The sequence below is a fragment of the Cupressus sempervirens genome, chromosome 3, assembly GCF_028749045.1.
Source record: "Cupressus sempervirens isolate cs-2001-9-10 chromosome 3, ASM2874904v1, whole genome shotgun sequence".
NCBI lineage: Eukaryota > Viridiplantae > Streptophyta > Pinopsida > Cupressales > Cupressaceae > Cupressus > Cupressus sempervirens.
Genome location: NC_143120.1, coordinates 1,077,681,500 through 1,077,690,030, shown reverse-complemented (window position 1 = coordinate 1,077,690,030; position 8,531 = coordinate 1,077,681,500).

The window sequence follows — 8,531 nt, the reverse complement described above, 5'->3', positions numbered from 1 at the left end:
ACTTCTTCCAAAATATAATTCTATAATTGAAGTCTTGTAGCTAAATAAACTAAACTATTAGCCAGCCAAAGATTATGATCTCCTATGATATGATCCTAGGGTATTCTTATTTCTCTCTGTATGACCTCAAAATGGGGTATCATCATTCCTTCGATAGAGATCTATTTGGATCTCATATTTTTGTTAACTACTTGAAGATTGATCAATGTGCCTTGAGAATTTAGTATATTATTGAAATGATCAATGCTTGATCATGTTGACTATAGAATAATGCTAATAGATCTCTTCATCTCATCTTGCATTTGATTTATTTCTACCTAAATGTTATTTTAAAATCTTGGCTCATTATATAGAATGTTGTACAAATATTGTACCTTCTATATTAGTTCTAGCATAACCTATATTTTCTCTTGTAATTTCTCTTTCTTCTCAGAAATCACAACCTTAGTTTCTCATTTGACTCCATATTACCAAATTTCACTTGATCGACTATATTTACAAGATGGTTGATTATTGGTGCATCTTCATAAAAATTTTGAATATCAAAAGCATAAAAAAATGTTTTACATCATGCAATACCTTCTTTTGATTAAGCTCTCTTCTTAGCTCTTCTTGTTTCTTCTTCTTTGCCAAAACTTCTTGCACCAAAATTATTTTCTCCAAGGTGAGATTTATCAGCCCTAACTGTGGCATCTCAATAATTTCATCTAGACTAACTTTAATATATGTGAAATATCTTTTTTTGTTCTCTTCTTTCTTGGTTAAGGAGTGCTTCTACTTATAATTTCTTTAAGAGTTGGTGGAGGGGTTTCACCACTTGGTCATGCTTGTACATATGTACTTGAGACAAGAATAGTCCACTTTGTTCATATTTATTTGACTCTTTTCTTTCCTTAGTATGAGGTGTTGAAACAATCTTATTATCTACATTTGTTTCCTTCTCTTCACCTTCTACCTCTATACTTGTGAGCCTTGACTACTTGACCTCTAGAGTGTTAGGGGTCTTGACATGTATTGGTGACATGTTGCCTTGTGGACTTGGCACACTTGAAGTTTCTCCACTATTGTAATCATCTTTGATGCTTTCATTTGAAAGAATTGGTATGGATTGTGGAAATCTAATAGATCTCATCATCTTTGATGTTTGTAGTGTCTTTCTTTTCTCTCTTTGTAGATAATCAAAAAATTCTTTTCCAAAAAACTAGTCTTGTTGTTTTACAAATTCATCTTTATTCTATAGTATCAAAACTATTATTTACTTAGGAACAAATTTTCTCATATACTGCTCCAAAAATGTGTCTTGTTGATCCTATGATATGGGTATGTGCAAGATCATGGTCTACATTACAAAATCTATTCAAACCTTTTTCCCACCCATCATGATACAAAACCAAAAAATTAATACCTTTATAAAGGCATAGTATATCTTTGGATACCAACCCTATGTGGTCAACTTTAAGAATGTCTCAAATTTGTGTTTTTGGCATTTTCTTGTATTTTTTTACTTCAAACATGTATCTAACAACCATTTTTCCACCCAAATATGATGAAATGAAAAGAGTTTCTTAAGAATTGTCACAACTTTCCATAAATTTAATGTGTATCACATTACAAGTTGATGGGGACACAACCCAACAACAGAATAGACACAATAGAAAGGGGGAGTTATATTAACTGAGAAAATATGCTAGTACAAACAGTGCAGAGAAAATAAACTTCAAAACATGCCCTACGGGCTTACAATAGCATAAATCTGGAGAATATTTCTCCTTTTAGCACCTCCTCTCAAGCTCCAATCCGAATTGCCTTTTACAATGCCAGAAATCTCCTTAAATAGACCTCAGAGGGTTAAGGAATAGGAGTACATTCTAGAAAGTGCTAGTAGGCATCCACCAAAAAAATAGAAGGTTCCAGAAGCTGCATTAGAAGTCGGTGCAAATCTAGAAGAATCCAAAAACGGTAGCCAAACTTTCGAGAGGCATAACTTTTGAACCGTAGCTCCGATTGACGAACCGTTTACATTTTCGAAAAGCTCTCGAAGTGCTCTATAGCCCTATGGACGAACTTTGCTCGTCCCCCATTTTTCGGACCTTTTCAAGGTCATTTAATGCCCCAAACCTGACTTTGAAGCATTCTTAGGAGGTCTCCAAAACCCAAAAAATTGCAATAACTTTCAAACCGTGGGGCCTTTTGACCTGATTCTTTTTCTGGAATGCTCTAAATCTCAATTACACTCATCTAGCCAAGTCCCACATTCTAGGTCACCAAAATGATGGTCAAATTGCATGTTCCTATTTTTTCAAGATTTTCAAATGCACTGATAGTTGAACTATGAGAGTTGGAACCTTTATTTGAGCCAAATGGGCATCCAAAAATGTAAAGACATAAAACAGAAACTAAGTCTAAGTACATTTTTTTTTTGGATGACACAGGATTGCCCTTATACCTCTGGATGCTCCTGCATCAGTAAACGAATTTCCCTCTCTTTTTGTGTAGACATGCACCTTCTTTACACATTGTGTGCCTTTGTATAGTATTTAAAATCACATCATAGTCATTTTTAAAATCACTTTCAAGAAATTGTCTAGTGTTTTTTAAACATGGGGGTAGACTAGAATGTTGATATACCTAAAATACAAATTTAGATCAAGTTGACTATCATAATTGTATTTATTTGTAAGTGAATAAATTAAATATAAGGTTTAATTTTCAACTTTTTATTATCATTCTTGTATATTTTGAAGGTGTGTATCTCACCTAGGGTTGCATGTGTGAACCAAATCATGGAGATATGATGCAACATAGTACAACTGATCTTGATTATTCCAATTAATGTTTTCAATTTTTGGCACTCCTTTTAACCAAATAAAACCATGGACCTATGTTGCCATTCATATTTGAACCAATAGTCTGCAACATTCATTCCATTCTCAAGTATTTCTTTTCTAAAAAGGGTATTTTGTAAATGCATGTATTGTGCAACAATGTGTGGGTAGTCAATGATATTTTGTTTCCTCCACATTTGTGCTTCTCTTTGATCACTTGGTGGTGTTCCAGGCATCATTACATGAAAGTCTGGCCAATACAAGTCTGATGCACTTGATGTAAAAAAAATTGTTGGTGTTCCAAGTTAGTGAAGCATGTCATTCAATTTTTCTCGACACTATGTCCAATATGATTGAGTTCCCCTTAAACTAGTCCCAAATAGCATCAGTCTATCTACTAAATGACAATGTGGTGTTTTCTCCATATGTTTGCACAACTCTTGTATTATAATTGGCATTTCTTGCAAACTTCTTTTCATGCAAGCACTTGTAGAGCTATGTGTTCGATGTCTCATAATCATATTCATAATATGGTAACAAAATCTTGGATGTTTTCCAAATTTTTTACCTCTATATCATATCAAGTGTTTGACATATTCATGTAGATATACTCTCTTCAATTGTGGTTCTAACCAATCACATTTACCATTAGGGAATAATGAGGGAAATGTCATATCAAGCAAACCTGGCATGGTATATTCATTTATGGGAGACACACCAATGTTAGGCCAATCTATTATTGTTGTTGGTTCTATGTTAGGATTTTTTACCCATACATGAATTAACTCCAATTATGTTTGTGCATTTTGTGGTTTGGATCACTTGATGTTGTGTGCTCTATTATATTTATCTCACCTGTCTCAACTAAAGGACTTGTAAAAACATCATTTATGTTAGAATCAAACTCCATATGCACTATTTTTAACTCACTAAAAATGTTATGATCTACATTTGGTGATATATTATCCAAAGCATTTTCATCAATAATCACATCAAAGTAGAACTTATCATGCATAATCTCACACAATCTCTATTTACTATGAATTATAGTGTGTTCCACATTGATCCTTTCTGTGCACTACAATCAATGAAAGACATTTAACTAAATAAGGTAATTTATTTGCCACACTCTTAATATTCTATGAAAAACTTATTGTGTACTCTCTGTATTTTAATTGAGCACTAGTTGCATGTGTCACTTGTAATATTGGGCTGATAGGCACAATGAGCATTTCTTCCACTTGAGTTAAATTTGCTAAATCTATTGGTTGTGCCTTTAGATTCATATTATTTTTAATTGAGAATCTATGGATGCCCTTTTCTTGTTTGCATTGAGTACAAACAAGACCTTGAGGAGTATGTGAGATAGTAATTCCTATATAACCTTCTTGACAAATATAGCACATGGTTGGAGATTCCAACCTATCCAATTTATTTCGAAATGCCACTTGTAATTTCATGAAATTAGTTTCTAGCAATCCATTTGCATCAGGAAAACCATGTTGAGATGATTCAGGACTTAATCATGCTCCATTTTTATTTATATTTTCTATTGTCTCTACAACATGTTCAACTAACGTAAAAGCTTCCTCTTCAAGATTCCTTGCAAAATCCTAATTATGTGCTTTCATTTTAATATTTTCTTGATGTCTATTTTCTTGTGTTACCTATAGTTGGGGATTATTTTGTACTTCTCCTACACTATGTGGACATTCATTGTGTATAGGATGTATCCCAACATTTCTTTTTTCTCTTATCAATCATTGATCACGTGCCTCCTCGAATGTTCCTTGATGTGTATTCCTTTTATAATCCTAATTATGTAGATTCATAGCAATATTTTCTCGATGTGTAATTTCTTGTATTTCCTATAGGTGGGCATTATTTTTTATGTTTCCTACATTATTTAGATCTTCATTATGTATAGGATGTATGCCAACATCATATTTTCCTCTTATCTCTTGTTGTGCATGTGCCTTCTCAGATGTGCGCAAACGTGTACATCTATTTGTGTTGATGTGTAGGTTGTCCATGTTATCCTCTTGTATTCTTTCACTTTATAATTGTTCAATAGTAAAATATGGTCTATGTTTACCATGTTGTTCCAGTTCAATGTCATTCCCTTGACTTTCAAATTGATCATTTTGAGCATCTGCCTTTTTTTTCATACAATGTCTACGATATTCCTGTCGATATTGTCTTTTATATATTTTTTTGCTCCTTTATCTCAAAGAAGATTTTCTTTGTCAAACCATAACTAATTTAGAATTTTGATTAGAAAAATATTCTATAAACAAAAACATTCAAAATAGAAAGGAATCTATGGATACAAGTACATAAAAAATATGTACTTATATTATAAATATTGTAGAGTAAATAATTTTGTTGAACTGTTCATATCTAGTAAAATTTTGTATTTTGAGCTACATTTTGATATCATCTAAATGTCTCAAAATTCCAGATTTATGTATTTACTAAAATTTAACATACATTTTATAAATGTTAAAAATAGAGGAATATATAGATACTTTTTTATATTTAGTAAAATCTTGTGTTGTTATTAATTGTTGTACTATTTTCTGTATCATGTAAGAATTACTATACATACTCTTACCTTCTTAGTGACTTATTAATTTTGGGAACACATTAAAATTACATCTTATTTTTTTGAAATTTGAGATTAATAACGCAATACATGCAAAAATATATTTTTTGTTTTCATAAAAGCATAATTTAGTAGATACAAAAATGTGTATTGGACATTACAAAAATATTTTGGTGCATGGAGCACTATGACTTTTCCTCACATTATTTATTTAAATATTTCATAAACTCATCCCTGATTAACTCAGAGTCCCCTTGTTCATTTTGTTCATCATAAAATAACTCTCTATAGAAGCCTCCAAAAGCAACAAATATGTCAACTAATCCATAGAATGATTCTTTTTTTTCTTGAATGTAAGTCACATCATCTCCTTCAATTGCATGTGCATTTGAGGCAATGACTTTAAGTTTTTCAATCAGTTGTTTGCGCATATTCAAAATTTATCTTCCCAATTTTTGGACCTCTGTATGATTGAAATTGTTTGAATTGACACTTGATACTAAAGATTGGTAATTGATTATTGTTGGTGTAAATAAGTATTTGCTTATTACACTTACTTAAGTTTTACTTAGGTTAATGCATTATTTAATTATTTTGCATTATTTTATCATTATTTTAGGTGAGACACTTAGGATTTTGTGAACTCTCATTGAGTTACGCAACTCTAATTATGCACATGGTGTTTACAACATAGGAGTATGCATCATTTACTGAGTTGTCATGATGACAACACAGTTATCTGCACTCCTCATTTAGCACATGTTGTCTACACCATTGATTTATGTGCTACACCATTGTAGGCTTTTCCTCACATTATCGCACTTAATCATGTGCTTAAAGGAGGATAATCCATATCTAGTGGACATGTGCCTGGTTGTATGACATATCATGATGCTGACTTCTATGCATTCTAGAAGCTCTCCCAAGGCCTTTATATTCAGGCACTCCTAGTGTACTCTAAAATCTAGTTATTGAATGAATATCGTCATTTTGATCATACTCTATCTATTTTGGTCTACTGTGTGCTTGTGTTGAGTTCTTTAGTTCTTGGGTGAATTCTGGCCTAAACAAAATTCTTACAATTATCACTCTTAGTGAAATCCTCAGAAGTGGTATTTGTTATTTCTATAATTTCAACTTCTTCATAGTTTTCCATATCTCAAATTTCAACATTTTGCATTATTTTGATAGGATTTTCCATGACCTAAGATATATAATGAAAGCAAGAAAAATAATGATTTAATGAAAATAAAGGAATTAACCTTCTATATAATTATATTTATTTTATTTAATATGTAAACTTTTATATTAAAAATATTGACCTACATATAAATAAAATTCTAAAACACTACATTCTATATTCTATATCCAAAAATAATTTAAATAAATTTATTACATAAATGTGCAACAAATATTGAAAATCTTTGCATAAAAACTTCACAATATTGTCATGATATTCACCAATATTTAAATAAAATTGTGAAAATCAATATTCTATATTTTTTATAAATAATCCTAAATTATAATTTGATGTAGATACTAATTAATCACTAACTTTAAAGTATATTCAATTAATTCTAAAAATATCATTTTCTTAAGTTTAATTAATGCCTTTAAGAATAATTAAAAAATTTACTACGTTAAATATAACTACACATCCTAAGAAAAATATAGAATAAATGATCAAAAGAAAATATAAATGTAAAAAAATTAGAAAACTGCATCTGAAATGAAGGATGATTTTAAGTTATAGGTGTACCTGATCAAATCATAATGGCTAGTGAAATTTATTAAAGGCTAATGAAATTGTTGAGAATTGATTACTTTGAATGGTATAGATGAAAATATCTGATGTTGTGAATTAGAAGAAAATTATGAAATTATATATATATATATATATATATATTAGTATTAATAAAGAAAAATATTGAAATGTGAAAAATAAACTTACAATTTAAACAAATTGCTAATTTATTGAAAACTAATAATAGTTAGTAATGACATTAATTTAAAACACAAAAATATTAATTATACTTATTAGTACACTTACTTTTTTTAAGTCAATCATGCTAATAACAACATTCTAAACTACTAATTTCTCCCTCTACAAAACACATACAAATTACTTTTTTCAAAACAATCATACTAATAACAACATTTTAAACTACTAATTTCTCCCTCTACAAAACATATAAAAATAATGATAGAAGTTGAACAATATATGCAACCACAACATGGCCATGTTTTTTTATTTTAAATAGAAAATCAAAGATACTTCCACAATAATGGAATAAATGTAGTTGCCACCATGATCCACTCTTATTAATGCATATGACATTTTGCAGCAATAAGAATTTTAAAAAATTTACATGCATGAAAGCCTTTAACTTATTCGAAAAGGTGACTTTTATGTCTCAATAAAAACTCATATTTTACTTATAAAAGGATTATGTAAAAAAGATTGAAATCTATTTAGAATTCTAACATATGTAATCATTAATATGCTTTTCCAAATTCTATAAATATTTAATAGTAGTGTTAGAGAAATTGTATATTACTGAAAGATAGAGAAATCATATATTACATCTAGATGAAAGATATTTAGTACTTTTTATAATTTCTATAATATAATGTAAGTTTTTTAAGAAATGTAGATTCACTGAATTATATATGCAAAAACTCAAAAATAATTTAGGGAATGCATTCAATTGATAATTGCAGTGATCCTCTGTAGCGATCAAATGACAATTTTTTTGGTGGAAACAACAAAAAAAATCTATAAATTAGTAGGTTATATGATTGGGGAAATCGAATATCTGTAGCCATTACAATTTCCTTATGTTGTATCTTCTTCTCTCTTTGTGTGCATCATTGCAGCCAAGTCCCATCTCTATAAAATGGGAAAATGATAGGCATTTCTTGATTCTATTTTCTCAAGCTTTGAGATCTCATTCCCCAATTACAAAAATTGTAACATCCAACAATTATGATCACAATTCATACATTACCAACAATTAAAAACAATATCCTTACTAAGAACTATATTAAACACTAAGAAAAACAATGTTGCAATATTTAATCTGTAATATGTCATATCAACA